Source organism: Phoca vitulina, unplaced genomic scaffold, assembly GCF_004348235.1.
Source record: "Phoca vitulina isolate PV1807 unplaced genomic scaffold, GSC_HSeal_1.0 scaffold8, whole genome shotgun sequence".
Classification (NCBI taxonomy): domain Eukaryota; kingdom Metazoa; phylum Chordata; class Mammalia; order Carnivora; family Phocidae; genus Phoca; species Phoca vitulina.
The window spans coordinates 77,984,995-78,005,772 of NW_022589711.1; the positions used below are offsets into that span (position 1 = coordinate 77,984,995).

The 20,778-nt window shown below is 35.0% G+C and overlaps 1 long non-coding RNA gene and 1 other non-coding gene across 2 annotated transcripts in view; both read right to left on the reverse strand.

Moving 5' to 3' along the window:
* The window catches only part of LOC116634097, a 325,131-nt gene that overhangs the window by 39,303 nt on the left and 265,050 nt on the right, over window positions 1-20,778 (reverse strand). The window lies entirely within an intron of this gene.
* LOC116634189 lies at window positions 5,090-5,192 on the reverse strand. The gene has a single exon (XR_004299894.1). It is a non-coding gene; the product is annotated as a small nucleolar RNA SNORA1 (small nucleolar RNA).

Below are 20,778 nucleotides of genomic sequence, written 5' to 3' on the forward strand. Positions count from 1 at the left end.
TAGCCCCTTATCTGATATGTCATTTAAAATATCTTCTATTAAGTGTTGTTTCTTTTTGTTTTGTTGATGATTTCCTTTGCTGTGCAGAAGCCTTTTATTTTGGTATAGTCCAAACAGTTTGGTTTTTGTTTTCCTTGCCTGAGGAGACATTTCTAGAGAAACATTTCTGCAGCCAATGTCAAAGAAATTACTGCCTATGTTTTCTTCTAGGAGTTTCATGGTTTCAGGTCTCACATTTAAATCTTTAATCCATTTTGAGTTTATTTTTGTATATGGTATAAGAAAGTGATCCAGTTTTATTCTTTTGTATGTTGTCCAGTTTTCTTGGGACCATTTGTTGAAGAGACTGTCTTTTCTCCTTTACATATGCTTCCTCATTTGTCATAGATTAATTGACTGGGTTTATTTCTGGGTTCTCTATTCTGTTCTACCAATGTGTCCATTTTTATGCCCGTACCACACTGTTCTATTTGCCATAGTTTTGTAGTACATCTTGAAATCTGGAATTATGATACCTCCAGCTTTGTTCTTCTCTTTCAACATTGCTTTGGCTAGTTGGAGTCCTGGGTTCTACACAAATTTTATTTTTATTTGTTCTAGTTCTGTGAAAAATGTTGTTGGTATTTTGATAAGGATTGCATCAAATCTGTGGATTGCTTTTTTATTCTAGTTTTAAACTTGTGTGGACTAGAAACATGAGAGAAGACATTCGGGGAATGTCAAATCAAATTCCTTTGATTTACCCCTGTTGCTATTTCACACATTTATTTATCCATACAAATCTCAGTCACAGAGAATATGTTGCATAGCAAGTAACTTATCCACTTATGTTTATAAAATATTTATATATAATAATCTTTAATATCCTCAGAAGTTTATGTAAATAAAAAACAGAATTATTATACAATAATTGTAAAAGTCAAACAATGTTTTCAAAGTGGTAACTCAATGTACTGTTCCATTCCTTATTAATGAAAGAATACAATTTATATACTATATTATTAATACTATATCTAAAGAAAATTATTCTTTTACTCCTTGAAATTCTTCAAATTAAAGGCACTGTAAAGGAAATTTTAAAAACTAAAGACAATATGTTTGAGTACTTTAAAACTGTTTTAAAAAATCCTCTATGCCTGAGTAAGTCTTTATTTTCTAGAAAGAATGTTGACTTCCTAATGTCTGCTATAAAGATATTAAACCATTGGAAATTAGCATTTTTCTGTAAATTCTTGCTCTCTTAATTGTCTAGAAATTCATTGTTTTAAGATTTCAAATACATGCCTATTAATTTTATAGCTATTATTTATTATTTTTATATATCATATTTTGAAGTAATAGTATTTTTTTGAATATGACTATAGGGGTGTGACTAATAAATCAAGTTTTTAGTTGTACTTTATGGCAACTTGGATGTATAGTTATTATTTGAGGATAAATAACAAACATAATGTAAATATTTCAATGATTAGCATTGCCCCAGAAACTCTAAACATATTGAATAAAATATAAGTTGTGTTAAACAATGAAATATTTGTGAAGTACATAACAAAATATAATTACATGAAATAAAAACCTCCTGAGGGAAATAATATAAACTCTATTGAAAACATTTATGGAAATAGTAATAATAAATATACATTTGCAATTTAATATTAACCTTAATATTAACTTGACATTGCATATTTTGTATTCTCCTTAGACCCTGGAAATATTCCTTTTCTGTGGATTTACCACACTCTAGAATGCTTCTTTGTTTTGAATCATTTCATCTCAGTAAGCCAAGGATTTCAATTCATATAAGAATATACATTGTATATCTGTCTTAATAATAATTCAATGCTACCTATTTGAATATTTACTATCAGAGAATAATTCCTTCTGTATCAGAAATCAGGAACTTGATGTGAAGTTCACCTGCCTTCAAAATATAAAAATACCATCATCTTGGGGCGCCTGGGTGGCTCAGTCATTAAGCATCTGCCTTCGGCTCAGGTCATGATCCCAGGGTCCTGGGATGGAGCCATGCATAGGGCTCCCTGCTCAGCGGGAAGCCTGCTTCTCCCTCTCCCACTCCCCCTGCTTGTGTTCCCTCTCTCTCACTGTGTCTCTCTCTGTCAAATAAATAAATAAAATCTTTAAAAAAAAAAAAATACCATCATCTTGTTATACCTTCCAGACAAAAGAAAGGCTGGCATATCTTCCTAATGCATTAAGGCAAAGATCATAGGGTTGAGGGACAGAAGTCTTGGATTTGTGCCTGGATATGGCCTTTATTGACTGCCCATATCATCAGGTATCTCTGAGTTTTACCTCTCTCTCCTGGGAGAATGAATGCACAAATGAAATTTACTTGGAAAATGTAAATCATTATCCGTATTGATTGGTATCTTAACCAGGAACACTTCAATGACAAGTCAGGACTGATTGATTTGTCCTCGAATTCAAACTGATGGTAAGCCAATGTGACATTTTCTCTTCGATTTCCTATTAGTTAAGATCCAATCAGTTAATAGAGGCAGTTAGTATGAGCATCTGGTCACAAAGGAAGTTGAAGAAAAGGAAATCAAACACCACCTTTGGTGGTACCTGTGACATTAGAGAGCAGAACTTGTTGGCGGGAGGTGAAACCAAGGAGCTACTGTGAGAAATTCATCCAAATCACGACAGGGAAAAATGTGCTGGCTTTTTCCTTCTTCCCACCTCCCAACGTTCTGCCATGGACTTCACTGGCACTTGCCAAAAACCAGCCTGGGAACAATGGTGTGAAGCACTCAGTGTTTTTTGACAAAAAGATCAGGGTGGAGGTAGGAATGAATTTGTAAGCAGAGAGGCAAATGATCAGCAGGTATGAGCTTATCTCTAGGATGGCCTTTTCTCAGATGATAATAGATTTCCAGAAGGAAAGGTATATGTTTACCAAAATAACACTGATAAAATGCCTGCCCTCCATCACAAATTTACCTAGTACTTGATCTATTATCTTATGAACACTATTCCCCACTCCAAAATTTTGCTTCAATAGAATGAATAGGTTTTCAGAAGAACAAAATAAGGAAAACTGATTAAAACAGTAATGATCCTTCCCTTCTGTCTTGATATCCCTTTAGCTCTCCCTTTGCAGGAGGACAGGCTATATCCAAATTCAGTTTCCTCTGTCAGGAAGGACTTAGTCATGATCTCTAGGCATGGACATCAGACATTCCCAGACAAAGGCTATAAATACCTGACATACCAAACCAGTTAGTTGCCTTGGCACCAAGAAGGTTCTAAATTCATCCCGCTACCCACTTCACACAAACACACACAAAAGTTTGCTTTCATGTTTGCTGTGTCAGAATAAAAAAGATGGGAATATATTAGGTTCCTGAGGCCGCTGTAATAAAGTACCACAGACTGGGTAGCTTGAAATAAAAGAAATTTATTCTCCCACTGTTCATGGAAGTCAGAAGTGTGAAATCAAGGTCCTGGCAGAGCTGTACTTTCTCAGGGGAGAATCTTTCCTTTCCTCTTCCAGCTTTTGGTGCTGCTGGAATTCCTTGGCTTCTTTGGCTTGTGGCCACATCACTCCAGTCTCTGCCATGGTCTCCAACATTGCTTTCCCCTCTGTGTGTCTGCCTCTGTGTCCTCTTCCGTTTGTCTCAAATTTCCCTCTACTTTTTCTATTATAAAGGATACTTGACATTGAATTTAGGGTCCACCCTTATAATCCAGAGTTATCGCATCTCAAGATCCTTAACTTAATCACATCAGAAAAGATCCTTTTTTTTTTTCCCCAAATAAGGTAACATTTGTGAGTTCTAAGGATTTAACCTGGATATCTTTTGAAGGACTACTTCTGTCTTTTTTTTTTTTTTTTTTTTTTACCTACCACAGTGGGAAAAAGATCCTTGCATTGCATTGCACTGGGATGTAGATTCACACTGGAACCCCAACAAGGCCCAACTTCAACATATTTCTCTGCAGGAAAATGGGAGAATCAAAAGGAATCTGACCTTCTCTTCTCTTGTTGACCTTTAGCCTATATGAATTTCCAAGTCCTTTTTCACAATAAAGCTTACTTCTTTAATGAGAACTATGTGTTATTTGGAAATTAACGGTGGAGATCCTGAAGGGATACCTATTACACTACAACAATGCACTGTAACAGATTAGTTTAGGAGACCTATTTTGAATGCTTATCACACACATATAATAGGATACAAACTTACATTTCTAGAATAACATGACTGTGCCGCCCACAGACCTAGGAAAATGACAGCATGGAAAGAAACACAATACATCCTAACGAAACCTAAATTCTTCAATGATCTTAAATTGTCCCCTCTACCCCTGCCTACTCATGAGGAAATCACTGCTGCAGGTAGGTTGCAACCACCAATTCCAGACTCTTCCTAATGCATAAAAACCCAGCAACAGCTGACTTCATTATCTCTCTTGGAAGTAAAGAATCACCATTAAAGCACATATATTCCAAATGATTTTTCCTTAGTGAATCATGCATCTATTATAGTTATTTCTTTAAGTCAACAAATTTTTATTTAAGGAATTTTACATTTGATTCCTTCCACTACCAATCACCGCAGTTCTTTCAAAGTCAGAATCAAAATCTTCAAAAGAACTTTTGTTCAATCCACAGTTGTCACTGTCAGTCCAGAGTTCTTTCAGTTGGGCTTCTCCACTTGGATATGGACATATCAAACTTCAAAATCCCCCACCTGTAATCTTTGGGATCCAATTTCTTTACTTTAGGGCACTAGAATTCAAATTGTAGGAAGTACATTGATTGTTATTTTGGCAAATGATCTAAAATTATTATTCCTTCATTGTCTCTAATATTGAAAAGTCTTGGGGCACCTGGATGGCTCAGTTGGTTGAGCGTCTGCCTTCGGCTCAGGTGATGATCTCAGGGTCATGAGATTGAGCCCCACATCAGGTTTCATGCTTAGCGGGAGCCTGCTTCTCCCTCTTAGTCAGCCCCTCCTACTCGTGCTCTCTCTCTCTCTAATAAATAAATAAAATCTTAAAAAAAAAAAAAGAAAGAAAGAAAAGTCTTGTTACTTCCACTCTACTCCATAAGTCTAGCAGAAAATGTTACAGGCCTCATTGTCACCACTGTAACAAGCTTGCTGTGATGGAAGCATAACCTGTGTCTCAATACAGCCACATTCAGTTATTTTTATATATAGGCTATATGCAGCATAGAAAACAGAAGTTTAATAAAATAAATTAATAATTAATTATATCAAGATTATCCAAAATTATTTAAATGAAATTGAAGACCTGAAAGAAAATTTCTCAGAAATCTGCCGAATGTTTATTACAAATCAAGTTTTTGGGGTGCCTGGATGGCTCAGTTGGTTAAGCATCTGACTCTTGGTTTTGGCTCAGGTTATGATCTCAGGGTCCTGGGATCGAGCCCCACCTCAGGCTCCACACTCAGCCAGGAATCTGCTTGAGGATTTCTCTCCCTCTCTCTCTGCCCCTCCCCCAACTTGTATATACTTGCGCTCCCTCTAAAGTAAATAAATACATCTTTAAAAAAATGTTTTATGATAAATTATGTTTTATCATAAAATGAAAGAGCCTATATTTTCTTAAAAAGAGTAAGCATCATGGAAGATATAATAGAAGAGAAGCATTTCATTGTTTAGATTGGGATTAGCAATCTATAGCCATTGCCTGTTTTTACATAAGAGCCCATGGAAGAGTTTTGAAATTTCAAAATGGTTAAAATAATCAACAGAAGACAACATTTTACAACACATGAACATTTTAGGAAATTCAAACTTTGGTGCCCATAAATAAGAGTTTCACTGAATGCAACTACACTCTATGGTATATCTCTGGCTGCTCACATGCTCCAGCAAGAGTTGAGTAGTTGTGACAGAAATGATACGGGCTACAGAGCCCAAAAGATTAACTGCCTGGCCCTTTATAGGAAAGTTTTTCCAACATCCAGGGTAGATGATTGAACCAAAAAAAAAAAATTATCCCAAACAAAATATATCACGTATCATAATTATTATAGTCTCTGTCCCCCTACTGTTTCTACCTATCTCTCTCTCTCTCTCCCTCTTTCTCTCTCTCTCTGTTTGAATTTCTTCTAAGCCTTCAATGACTCACTAATGACTTTAGGAAAACATTTAAATTCCAGGCCAGAACTTCAAAACTCCTAAATCTAGCACTAAACAAATTATCCCAGTTGTATCTCCTATGTCATAAACAACCAAATCCTGACAAGTTGTTTCCATACTCATCATCTTCACAAATCTAGAGGGTTTGTCATCTTATTCCTGCTCCTGAACGAAAGCCTACCCTCTGCCCTCTGTCCTTGATTCAAAATCTTCCCTTTCTGTCGAATCATTGTATTTCACTCAAGGACAGAGTACATCTCTCCTCTTCTTTTTTTAATACTTTTCATTGATGACATCCTGCCATGTATCATACTTGTCTCATTTTTTTTTTTTTTTTTGCATTAAGGATTCCAAATGTTAAGTAATGTTTTGGAGTATTTCCCCACTTTTACAATATCCACCCCTAATATACAAATTACTGCATTTCTCTCCTATAATTAGGGGCTACTTCTCCTATAACTTGGATTCTTTAACCTCTCCTCACAGTGTTTTTCAAGTTATAAGTACTTGATTTCTTATTATTGTATCTAGAATATTCTGAAACAAAAGCAGTGATATAGAAATCAATGCATATTAAAAAAACAATGATTATATGAACCATGTATTTGTTTTATTTTTTTTTAATTTTTTAAAAGATTTATTTATTTATTTGACACAGAGAGAGAGAGCGCGCGAGCACGCACACGCAAGCAGGCAGAGCAGCAGGCAGACAGAGAGGGAGAAGAAGGCTCCCTGCTGAGCAGAGAACTCAACATGGGGCTCGATCCCAGGACCCTGGAATCATGACCTGAGCCGAAGGCAGACACTTAATTGACTGAGCCACCCAGGCGCCCTATATTTTTGTTTTAAATTTATGAAAGTTATATGAGAAACAGAAAAAGGAGGGAGGGAGAGAGGGAGGGATAGAGAGAGAGGCACACGGCATTTGAAAGCAACACCAGAACATTCCAACAAAGCCCCTGGTCTGACATCTGCGTTCCAGCCCCAGTATCCAGATATCTGTTGAATGAAATGGTAGAATCAGTGCTGTGGCCATCTGTACCAATTAACTGAACACTAATGTTCTTGCTGCAGCTGATGGTTGAGACCTCTGCAGCACGATAAAGTGCCTGGAAATTCTATTTGCCATTTTGTGGAAAGGGGTAGGAAATATTGATCAAGGCTATAACATAAGAGCTCATTCAATTCAAAGCAATAGAGAGACATTAAGACAACAAATATTTTCAACTAAAGAATAAAGGGGTTCGTTGTGCATCGGCTATGTGTAATTATGAACAGTTGCTACCTTCCTAACTGGATGATTGGGAAATGCTTTTTAGCTGTGGGCATCCAACTGCTAGGGTCGAAATTGTTCACTGTGTACACTGATGTCTGATGAACAGTCTTTATACCCATAGCTCTTGCCATGTCTAAAAGTACTCACCTTTAGACTTTCAATAACAAAAGCCAACCAGCATTAATTTACATTATGTTGAGAAATGGGAAAGGAGCATGTTGCTAGTAAATGAGAAAGATAACTTTTTTCTTAAAACCTGTGACAAATTCAAATCAGCTAAATCACAAAAAAGGTCATCTTGTGCTATTTCCTGAAGCCACAAGTCTCTGAATTTTTATCTACTAATTATATGTAGTTCACACAAAAATGCTGACTTAATTTTGGTTCCAATGAATTTGGAGTTATGTATATTTGCACAAAAATATTTTATTTAACTCAGGATACAAGGCTGTCAGGATATTATGTAAGCTGATAAAAATATACTCTGGCATCATTGAAGCAACAACAACCGAAGGAGCAACTGCGTTTGGAAATTGGAATGAGGCTAGTGATCCAGGGAGAGCACTGGTATTTTCATGGTCCTGTAGAACTGGTCTTCATTTTATCTGAAATTATCTGGATACTCCTAGTCAATTTCACACAGTCCACTGTGCAGCATATAGATGCCTATGTCAGCCATCCCACCTTGTTTTTGTTTTTGTTTTTGTTTTTTAATAGCAACTTTCTGTAACAAAGTAGATTTTATCCAAAAAATAGCTATCATACAGTAGGGAAAAATGCAACTTTCAAAGTAGGATGAAGAAGGCATTTCTTCCAGTGCACCGCTACACTGAAAAAAACTAGGTGAAGATTTAGTTTACCTCTCAGATAATACACTGCAGCAAAATCAGCAGGGAATTTATGTCTGCCAGGGCGTAGTGACAGTGACAGATATAGATACTGCAATCTGGTTTCTTTCTAATTGTTCTGTCATTCAAAACATTTGTGTGAAGATTAAGGAAGAAAAAAAAGATGATACTTAAGTATGGGTAAAGCTGAGATATAAAGTGAAAAGCATCCTTATCCCCCAGTTGCCTGGTTCCTACATTCTTGCCTTTGTGTCTATGAATTTCAATATTTGTTAAGTACAACTCTGTTGTGCTATAATAAGAGTCTTTCAAAATACAACGGACTAGAACATGAGTCGAGCCTCCATGTTTTATGATGCTATTTCCCTAGGCAGCCCAGCTTACTGCACCTCCTCTCGCCCCAGCGTTAACATTAGAGGGAAATACTAAGAGTTCCATCATTGCCTGAAAGGTGAAATACATCTTTGAAGGCTTCATAGAGGCTAGGAATGGAAATATTATAAAAATGTCACCAGAGAATTAAAAACACATTCCATATTTGTTTTTTAGGTTTAAGAGTAAATGCCTGAAAGTCTGTTCTGATACTAAGTCTCAACAAAACATTATCACGCAATGGCTTTAGATATAATGTGGCAAGTCATATTATTTTTCTAATTATAATTTGTTAAGCAAAAAACATGGGACATACAAATATAGCAGCAAAAGAATATAGCTAAATCTAAAACTAAATTATTAGAGTAAGCTCTTCATTATTTGATATCCTACTAAATACAATTTTTGTGAACAGCATGTGTACTAAAGCCCTTTGTGATAGCAGTAAAACAGCATGGGTAATTGGTCTCCTGCATCAATATCTTAAAGCTATTAAAACTATGACGTATTTTTCAATTTCATGCAAAACTTCAGAATCTCAAAATTAAAACAACATTTTCTGCCTTACTGTAAGGACCATGAGGGTATAAACATTTTTTTTTTTTGTATCTGCTACTGATAAAGATGAGTATCCAAAACAGTTCATGATAGAAAATAAGTGCTCAAAATACATCTTTAAATAAATAAAATGGTAATTATTTTCAGAAGTAACAATGACAAAAAGCATTTTTAAAATTTCTGTGCTTGCCTACCTTTTATTTTTTGCAAATTTATAAAATAAATTCTGGCAATTTCTTTTAAGTGATTTTATGGTTGGTTATATTTCAAAGTATCACACTGTATCACAAAGTATCTTTAAATTGGCAATTTGCTGTTGTGGGTTGAATCACATCCCCCTCGAATTCACATGTTGAAGTCTTAACCCTCTGCACCTCAGAATGTGACCTTATTTGCAGATAGGGTCTTCACAGAAGCAATCAAGTTAAAATGTCATTAGGGTACGTTTTAATCTAATATGGCTGGTGTCCTTTTAAAAAGGACAGACGCACACATAGAGAGAATACCATGTGAAAATGAAAGCAGAGATCAGGGTGATGTTTTTATAGCCAAGAGACATCAAGGATTAGCAGTAAACCACCAGATGCTGGGGGAGAGGCATGGAACAAACTTGCCCTCAGAGCCCTTAGAAGGAACCAACCCTCTGACATCTTGACCTTGTACTTGTAGCCTCAGGAACCAAGACAATAAATTTCTGTTGTTTAAGCCACCCAGTTTGTGGTACTTTGTTACAGCAGCCCTCAAAAACTAATACTAATATTAGCCAACTAGTAATGTGCATAGGTTTGTTTGGTGGTTCTTTCTCAGGAAATACAATAATTATTATTTTTTCAAAACATTTTTTTAAATATTTTATTTATTTGAGACAGAGAGTGAGTGAGAGAGCAAGAAGGAGCAGGGGAGGAGCAGAGGGAGAAGGAGAAGGAGGCTCCTCAATGAGCAGGGAGCCTGATGTGGGGCTTCATCCCAAGACCCTGGGATCATGACCTGAGCTGAAGGCAGATGCCTAATCGACTGAGCCCCCAGGAGCCCGAAGTACAATAATTATTCACAGCATGCCATGAATATCATGTTGTTTAATAAGAAAATATATTTTACTTATATATGTTTTATATAATATTATATATTTATATATTTTTGTTTATATATTATATTTACTTATAAAATATATTTATTATGTTGTGTAATAAGAAAATATATTTTACTTAAAAACACTGTTATCCTTATCAAAAAAAAAGACTTACAAATTAGGTTTTCTTCCATATTTAAAAGAGATGTTTTTCAAACCCTAAAAAGTTTTTCAGTTAATTTTTCAAGAACTATCATGAATAAGAATAATATTTTGCAGCTTTCAATGAATATAGCTTATATATCAAATTTACACGTGAAAGAGAAGACATATTTCAAGGACTCTTTTTAAATTCTCTGGTTAGTTTTGGAAGTCTAACTTGCTCATGAGTTTAATTTTTTTAATCACCACGAGATTGTTAGGCAAATACACAATAAGAATCTTTTGTAAACTGGCAAAAAATATTTTAAGCATAAAATAAACATAAATTAAAATAAATATAAAATAACTATATCTTACATTTATAAAGAATTTTATGATTAAAAAATAAGTCCTTTAATCTTCAAAACTCTATGGGGCAATATCTTAGGCATTATTTTTGCAAATTTGACCACATGTCAAATTGACTGATACCTGGAGGAACTAGATATTAGACTGGTGTACGGGACCGAGTTTTGAAGGAAGGGAAAACGTAATACAATCTCCTGTTTTTGTGATTATTATTATATATTGCTATCGCATGTAAGTACTATATGAAAATAAATCACCCTAGTACTTTAAATCAAACCCTGCCCTAAAGTATTTTAATGAGACTTGGCAGAGATATGTGTCTTCCAACTCTAGCTTTGTTTAAATTTTAAACTCTTCAAATTAACTACAATTGGAAAATGTTTGCTTACTTTGCTCAAAGGTCTCGCAAGCTCAGCAAAACTTTCTGCCTTCCTTTCTGTCTCTGCTATACAGTACTTCAATAATGTTATTTAACCTTTTACATTGTCTCTTTTTTAACTACTCATTCTGTGTGTGTGTGTGTTAAATATCTTATCCATGTTAAGTAAAATTTGCCTACACATCTGTAACTGTGATTACTCATAACTTAAATGTCAGATCCAGGGCATGTAACTTAACCTTGAGTTAGAATATGTTTAAAATAAATGACTATCCACTTATAAAGTTGAAGAATTAAAGTATGTGTTTTCAGAAATTTTATTTTAAAAATTTGTTGTTTTTGCAATTACTCTTCCTTTGTCATTAATAACTTTGAAAAATATTTGGGAATCCCATGCAGGTGACCTGTCATAGTTAATAATAAGTATGCACTGGTCAAATTATTACCTAAATATTTATTTTTGTTACTCAAAAATTTGAAGCTATTGCTCATCTATGCCTTTTAAGTGGTATTATTTAATACTTAAGTGCAAAACTTCACATAAACAGTAAGAATATAATATTTTGGGGAGTGTCTTATATAACATAAACCATCTCTAGTAATGAGAATTTGTATTTTCTTTCATCTCAATTAGAATGAAAAGCCAATTCTCCAAGGTCGGATCTCAGTCGGAGCATGTCATTTATGACCTCCTGCAATAAGTGAATGTACTGATGAAAATGGAAAACGCTGGAATGCCCAGATATAGCCCTCTACACAGGTGAAAAGTAATTTTTCCCCACAACCAAAAGTTTATAAATCACATGTTCTGCAGAAGTTCGCACTTAGTCACTGATGCCAGTGAAAGCTTGACGGCCTCTACAAATAGCTATTCCAGTGATAAAGCAGCTGTTGGGGGCCACCTTGTAGCGTTGTTACTGTTAAAATGGCTGCTAACTACCCAAATTTGATTTACAGTGAATAATCCCATAAGAAAAAGTTCTCAAGACTATGGACTCTGAGAAACAAACTGAGGGTTCTAGAGGGGAGGGGGCTGGGGGCATGGGTTAGCCTGGTGATGCGTATTAAAGAAGGCATGTACTGAATGAAAAACTGGGTGTTATACACAAACAATGAATCATGGAACACTACATCAAAAATTAATGATGTAATGTATGGTGATTAACATAACATAATAAAATAAAATAAAATAAAAGAAAAAGTTCTTGATAGCTTGGGGGCTTTCTCCATGCTGCCCCTACAGCATTAGTAATTCTGGCCACAGTAGACTGGCAACCTCATCACCACACCTGCATAACACTTTAGATTATTGTGGGATGTTCATGCCTTTGTTTTCATTTTACCTAATACCGCATCACAGAAAAACAGAAAGATCTTAGAACTCCTTTCTTTCTCTTTTTTTTTGCTTCCTTTATTTTTTTCCTTTGTGACATTATTAATGCTTCCTATGTACAAGGAACTTGTTTTATATTTAACACTAGTGAACATATGAACAAACATATTAGAGGTTGGCATATAACAGAATCACAAGTAGAAACAGAGTAACAGAAACAATAAGTGAAAAGAATCTCAGTTTATATACCCACAGTGCAGGTGTTGTCTTTTCCAGTAGTGGAAGATGTATTCACTTTTCTAAACTTTCTAATTGCAAACTCCTAGCACTGTCCTGAATAGATACTTTCTTGAAGTTTTAAAGACTACCATAAGTTTATCTAAGTGAATGACATTTTCTACTAAAGAATAATGTTTAATCGGCAGTGAGTCTTTCACTTTGGGAATATTCCCAATTCACTGTAAAGGGAATTTCCTACTTTTAAAATGTAATGCCATTTTGATGTTCATCAAGCTAGTTTGTCTCATATCAATATTAATGAATTTGAGATCAGTTTTGTACCTGGAAAATCAATAAAAAGCATAAATGCATTTCACTAAGAAGACTACAAGAATATTCTGTGGCATATAAAAGGTACCTAGAGCCACTGTCTCAAGATCAAAACATGTCAACTGTTAATTTGTTGTACTGTATAAAGTAAGCATTCATAGTCTTTTGTTATTGTTGTTAATAATGTTGCCAATTACAATATTATGATCTTTCTTTGAACACTATAGAATGTGTATACAATACATATTTTACCTATCATAAGTGGACTTTCAGAGAGCAGATGAACACAAACCAACTCAGTAGAAAATCAAAGATCATTACTCAGGGCTAAACTTTAGGGCTCAAAGTTCTCACTGCTGAATGATTTTCTTATACACCTTTCTTTGCACTAAGAGAGTAGTGGCCATATCCTTCTGCTAACCTCTGCTTCCAGGGCTTAATAAAAAGCCTAACTTAGAGTCTGTGTTCAATAAATTTATTTTTTTCAATTAAATCGCATGAAATTGGTAGTACATAATAACAAATGTTTGAATGAAGAAATGAATTTTGAATTAGTTAAAAAGTCACACTTTGATTAATCTTAGCTTCATCGGTGCCATTAATATCACTTCAGTTAACTAAAAAAATGGAGATAATTGAATTAAGTTATATCAATATTAACGATTATTTTATTTTCAAATAAATTTAATTATATTTATTATGCACTAAAATCTCATAATAAAAATGCTATGTGCCTTCAGTTGACAGAAAATAATTTTTTTTTTTTTTTTTAAAGATTTTATTTATTTATTTGAGAGAGAGAGAATGAGAGGGAGGAGGGTCAGAGGGAGAAGCAGACTCCCCGCCGAGCAGGGAGCCCGATGCGGGACTCGATCCCGGGACTCCAGGATCATGACCTGAGCCGAAGGCAGTCGCTTAACCAACTGAGCCACCCAGGCGTCCCTACAGAAAATAATTTTTAATTTGAATAATGAACTTCTACTTCATTTATCTTGTCAGTTCACATTTTCTGTGATAAAGTTTTTGAAAGCATACCAGCTATAAATGAGATAGAGACAACATGTACATTAAATTTTCTTATAAATACAGATATTAATGTTCAAGACATAAGGTCTGATTAGTTTTTTCATTATTGACTTTCAGAAACATGGAAGCTTTTAACTGGATGATAATGCACAGTGGGAAGGGCTGGTTCCTGAAGAAGTGTCTAGAGAATACATCAATGGCATGAATGCATTTCACATTCAGTGAGCTGCCTGGAACAGCATTAGAATCAAACACACACAGATCTACCAGCATGAGGCAGGGAGAGGCACAGCCATAAATCAGCCCTTGCAATTATTAAAACATGATCACTAGAAATTTACAAAAGTTTGCAACTGGTTTTTGAAATACCAGATCTTCATTAGCATTTTAAACAGAATTCTAATATTCCACCACTGCCATCACCGTTAAGGAGGACTACTCAGAAAGAAAGCAGACCGTGCGCTCCACAGCTGTGCTTTAATGCAGACTGGGAAAGAAAAGAAGGACGAGGTGACCTCCCAAAGTTGCTTGCTAAACTAAAATTCAACTCAACCCTGAAAAAAAAAAATTTATTTTACAGCTTGCATCTTGTTAGCTTAATTGAGTTCCTCCTTTATTCCAGATAAGCAACGGGCTCCTCTCTCTCTTTTTTCCATCAGTGAGTTTCAGAACTTCCAAGTTCCTATTTTATCGCTTATTAAATGTTTGTCAAATGAGGAGCTTGCTCAGGCCTGTTAATTGGTATGGCTTCTCATATCCTGTCACATTGACTTGGCCAGAAACGTAGCAAAATAAAGATCTGCTAATTAGTTGTGTGAGTCTGTTACAAGTGATTTCACAGTGCAAATGTGCACAGAAAACATTGAAAATGCTTTCAATTTTCTTCTTCCTTTTTTGAAAATCTCGGTTTTAAAACCTACGCTTAATAGACCCTAGTGACAAAGATATAATACAATAATTTTATGAAGTTTTACCAAAATTGATGAGATTAAATACATACAGGATATTGAGGAGAATTTATATGATTTAGAAAAGATAGTAACTTAAGCCAAACTATGCAGAGATACAGAATTTTTTAAAAACATACCAGCTATGTAAGGTGAATTCAAAAGCAATTCATTATATGAAAAATAAGTAGGGAAATAAAAAGCATTCCCAAGACCCTGGCAAACAATAATAATAATAATTGAATAACAAAGTTTTAATCCCCAACTATTTTCTGCAAAGATATAGTGAAATCAGTGATAATGCAGCAGAATGGAATGTGACCCAAAGATCCATTGATTCAATTATCTCTTGCCAGTGTTTATGGCTTCTCTGGGACAGAGGTTCCCAAAATTCTAGTCTCTGGCAGCTGGTGAGTCAATCACAGCGGGCATCAATATGTTGGAGAATCTATTTTTTTTAATAAATAATTTCCTTTTATTTGAAATAGAAATATCTTTTGCATCTTCCTCCTTGATTAAAAAATGCATGTAATCTGCCATGCCTTTCTATAGCTGGACTCTAGGAAGAAAAATACAATAAGAACAACCATTAGGCACTTACTGTATGTGAGGTACTACCCTACGAATATTACTATTTTCTTAAAGATTTTATTTATTTATTTATTTATTTGAGAGAGAGAGAGAGCATGAGTGGGGGTAGGAGCAGAGGGGAGGATGAGAGACAAGCAGACTCTGTGCTGAGCGTGGAGCCCGAGGTGGGGCTCGATCCCAGGACCCTGAGATCATGACCTGAGCCGAAACCAAGAGCTGGATGCTTAACCAACTGAGCCACCCAGGTGCCCCTAAATATTATTATTTAATGTTTTATTAATCACATATTACTGATATAGAACCTAAAACTCAGAGAGGATAAGTAAGTTGTCCAAGGTTACACAGTATAGTAGTATTTGAATCTACAACTGCCTAACTCCAATAATGAGAGCTCGTTCTATTGAGAATTTACTATACGCTAGGTAGCGTTCTAAGAATTTTACATACATAAACACATTAAATCTATACAACAATCCAATGAGATAGGAAATATTATTGCTTCTATTTCACAGATGAGGAAACGGAGGCACATGAAGGCAGTAACATGCCCACCTTTATACATTTAGTAGGGCCAGAGCCAACATATGAACATAGGCAGTCTGGCTAAAGAATCATCTCTGGCCCGTCTTGCTCTCTAGCCACTCATGTTTTTACTCCCACAGTATTGTGAAATAATTGAAAATTTAAACTTTTCTGAGATTCAAATGCTTATTTTCAGGAACATTTGATACAGCTATAGGTAGAGCTATTTATGTAGTATAACTTAAGGGGCTCTTGAAAGACTCAAACTATATAAATCAGATTTTTAGTCTTATCTCCTAAGAAGGCTTCAGAATATAGCAGAAAAAAATACAGGTTTTGGCGCTTATACAAAAGAAAAAAGTTTAAAAATATCTTCCTTTATCTCCTTCTGCCATAGCTCTACTATAAATTAATTTTGTTTTATCACCTTTTAATATATACATCACTCAAATCTAAGAAGCTCAAAGACAGCGAGGGGAAAAGGGAACTAGATTCCAAGACTTTATATTATTTTAACTATCAACAGTTACTGCTCTCCTCATTCTCCAAATTCTGTAAGTGGGTATTTTTACCTTCTGCATTTTACAAATTGTAAAATTAAATATCAAAGAGTTAGATAATTTACCAGATAAAATAGATTAGGCACCCAAACCTGTTTCTTCTATTATACCCAGAAGCCTTCTGAAATGGAGTCGGGACTACCAGCCCGATTAATGTAGGAAATGAATACAAACAGATACTTTTCTTTTTATGTTAAAGTGAAATCTTTAAAATAATGGGAACTTTGATGCTTACAGAGCAGGAGATAACTTTAAAAACAAGCATAATACAGGTTATGAAGTGCTTATTTTCCCATTTATTTAAGATTTGTGTTTAGTTCAGTGATAGTGTTGCTTAGTCGTATTATTGCTTTTGTATTTTACATCATCTCATTTAAATTTCACAAAAGCTTGTAGAAAAAACACAATGTAATATTATACCATATTTACAAATGACCTGTCTGGGCTGTGTGAAGGGACTCTCTGAGATGACGATAATGTGTATGTGTTGATACAGATTTGGGTTACACATGGGTATGCATTCTTGAAAAATTTTGTAAATTTACAGTTAAAATTTATGCATTTGTCTGTAAAACTTAACTTCCTAAGACTGAAAACTACCTACATATAAGTACTAAGCTTTAAATACTGATATACACATGAGAGTATTTAAGGGGAAATGTACTTAAGTCTGCTACTTACTTTGTATATAAAATATCGTGAATTGATGGATGGATTGAGGAAGGAATAGACAAATTTGTGACAAAACAAGCATAGCAAAATGTTAATGGTATCTAGGTGATGAGTATGTTGATGATCATCATCAAATGCCTATAACTTTTCTATATATTTTTCTATATATTTTTGTGCGAAAAATTTGGGAACTCCTGCTCTTTAATGTGAGAAAATTTAGTATGAGATTTCTCTATTTAAAAATTTATCATCAGATTTTACCTTCAGATGATTGAGATTTGTGATTTCTCAGGAAAACTCTTACGCAGTGTCTGGGTTCTTTCCTGGTGTTATTTATAAAACAAATACCATTGACTCCTACTTATTTAAGCAGTGTTCCAGGTGCTGCAGACACGAGGGGAACTAGAGCAGGCCCACCTGCATAGAACTTCCAATCTAGTGCAGGGCGTATATGTTCATATAGGTGCTATGATAAGAGCAATGAGGATGACAGCCTACTCCATCAGACCTCATCTGGCTGACATTTTCAGGAAAGTCTGCCTGGAAGGAGTCTCTGGTCCAAGATGTGCAGCATGAGTAGGAATTTACATGAACAACGAGCACATGTGTGAAGAGCCATAGAACCTGAGGAAGCACAGAATATTTGAGGCATTGCAGGAAGGTCAAAGTGACCAGACTGGCAGAAAGCAAGTGGAAAAGATCTGCCAGATGGAGCTGGAGAAGGGGGGCGGGGGGGGGGGGGGCTGGCCCTTAGGCAATTCTTGCTATTCAGTTTACACTGCCATATCTGATACTTAAACAGATAGCCTCCAAGAATTTAATGTCCAGAGGGATTCCATGGGATTCTGGGAAAATGGCACCACAATGAGTCCACGCTGCTCATACCCCTCCAACTCCAGTTTAATAATTAGTTACTTCTACAGAGATAAGCCATCTCTGGGTCTAAAGGTGGTGGTGTAGAGGGTTCAAGTGAGAATTTTTGCTCTGCCAGAACCCAGAATGGCAAGAGCTAGTAAGTGATTTTCATTCTTCCTATTCCCAGACCTTGAAATGAGGGAAGAGACTTGCCATTGAGAATTCTGAAGTAAGGATTAGTGTGAGCTTTAGAGAGAGAGAGAGAGAGAGAATATCAATGAATGAGAGTGAATTTTACATGAGAATTTGTGGACCCCAGAGGGAAAGCCTCCACTCACCTACACTCTGCCTTTGGGAAACCAGGAAAAGGTCTACTTTAGATGGATGATTAGAAATAAAATATGTCCTCTGGGCAGACAGCTTGGTAGCCAGATGGTGCCGATTGTGTAGAAAACTATATACCCCTTCTTCCAGGTGGACATAGCCTGGTCATCATGTGCAGTCGGGGAGCAGAACATGAGTTGGACTTTGGCCTGGATTTTTTTTTTCTTTGCAAAACTGATTATAAGTTGCCATCTTGTGCCTTAGTGGAAAATAAGCTAAATATCCAAGAGTATCTTTGGGGGTGATCTGGCTATCAGAGAGCCGCAGAGAGCTGAAAAGGTCAGCAGCTTCAACCTGAATTGTGAGGGCTTGAGGGTGACAGCTTTTGCAGCTGAATCCATGACCGAGAAATGGCAATTTGCATGTCTATAGGCAGCCCGCCCCCAGGGAGAGATGCTGGTCCTGCCTTTACTTAAAAGATCCCCTCCTGCTAAAGTATCTCAGCAGTGAAGCATGAACCCTAGGGAGGAAGCCAAAGTAGGAAAGCGAGCTAGCAGACAAACCATAAGGGCTGCTCCAAATAGAATGTAACTATATGATGAGACAGTTAACGCCTTGAAAAAAAAATAAATAAGGGCATTTGCTCAATTGGTATTAAAAAAAAAAAAAAAAACTTCCTGAACATTGAAAACATTGTTTTAGAATTAAAATATTCTAGAGATAAAAAAGATATTCTAGAGATGAATTGAAGGAAAAGATGGTCATGTTTGAGCCCTGATTTATAGAATTGAGAGACTGAGGATCTGAGGTGGAAATCATGAAGGAAAAGATTTTGCAGGCAGAATTGAGAAATAAATTCACAAAAATAAAAAGCAAGTGATGGCAGAGAGATAAGACTTAAACAAAAAAGCCCAAGAATAGATAAAAACATTTAAGATGGCAAAGGGGGAAATTCTATGATGGCAAAATGCTTAATTTATGAAGAATATAAACATTGTAACAAATAAACAACAGCTTATTAACATATTAATCCAAATACTATTATAAATGCAGTTAGAACAGGATAAACATAAAATAGTGGGAACATTTTAATAACTGTTCCAAAATCTGACAGAACTAGCGGCTAAAAATAAGCACAGATATAGAGGAATTGAATAAATAAAATCACCAAACTCTACTTAGTAAATCAATAAAATAAAGAATATATATTTTGGTTTGCCATGAAAATATGCCAAATTTTTAAAGAAGACTATGTACTTAACACAAATAACTACCAAAAAATTTAAAAAGTAAAGCCACAGTTCACAAGCATACTCCAAAAGTTTAGAAATAAAAAATAAATGTTAACCTCAAATACCCTCTTTAAAAATTAAGAAATATAATCTTAAATATATTGGTTCAAAGAATAAAGTAAAAAACTGAAATTACACATTATCTAGAAAACAATGAGGATAAAACAATCAAAATATTGATCATATAGCAAACTACACCTTCAAAAAAATGTCTACAACATTAAAGGCATATTAAAGAAAAGAACTACTCAAACTTAAGATGCTTTTTAAGTACACACAAAAAGAAATCAAAGAAAGTAAGAAAGAAGAAATGATAAAGAAGCTAAAATTAAACAAATACAAAAACAAAAGAAAGGCAAAAAAAAAAGCTGCTTCTTTGGTTCTATTTTATTACCTTTTTTTATATATTTATTGTTTTTATTTGATTTGATTTATTTTATATATCTGAGTCTATATTATTATTATCCCAATAAAGTAGATAAATAGGGAAACAAACAAACCTAGAGGGCAAAGCATCGAAAATCAGAAATGGAAAGGAGCTCTGGCAACAATACATAATCCACTCACATCATCCCTTAATAATAATTTGCCCAGGGCTGGATTATAAAGTTCCATGATCATGCTAACCTCTCTCCATTGAATTCACTACTGGGGACTGGTCCAGGCACAGAGGACATTTGCATCCTTTAGGAGACCTGAGGTTAAGGAGTATTCCTACATTTTCGCCTTTCAGGGATTTTCCCCAAATTCTTCCAAGTTTAGAAATCGTTTTAACAAACTAAAAAGTGGGTAACTTTACATGGACTTAAATTTAATTTTGAGAATGAATACTTTATCTTTCTAATACCTTGTGATGTGTCAAGTGCCCTGTCTTTTAAAAAGTTGCTACTGATACCTTAATGTGTAGAAAATGTATGAGTTTTTCAAAATGCTTTTCACAAGTATTTTCTCATTTCAT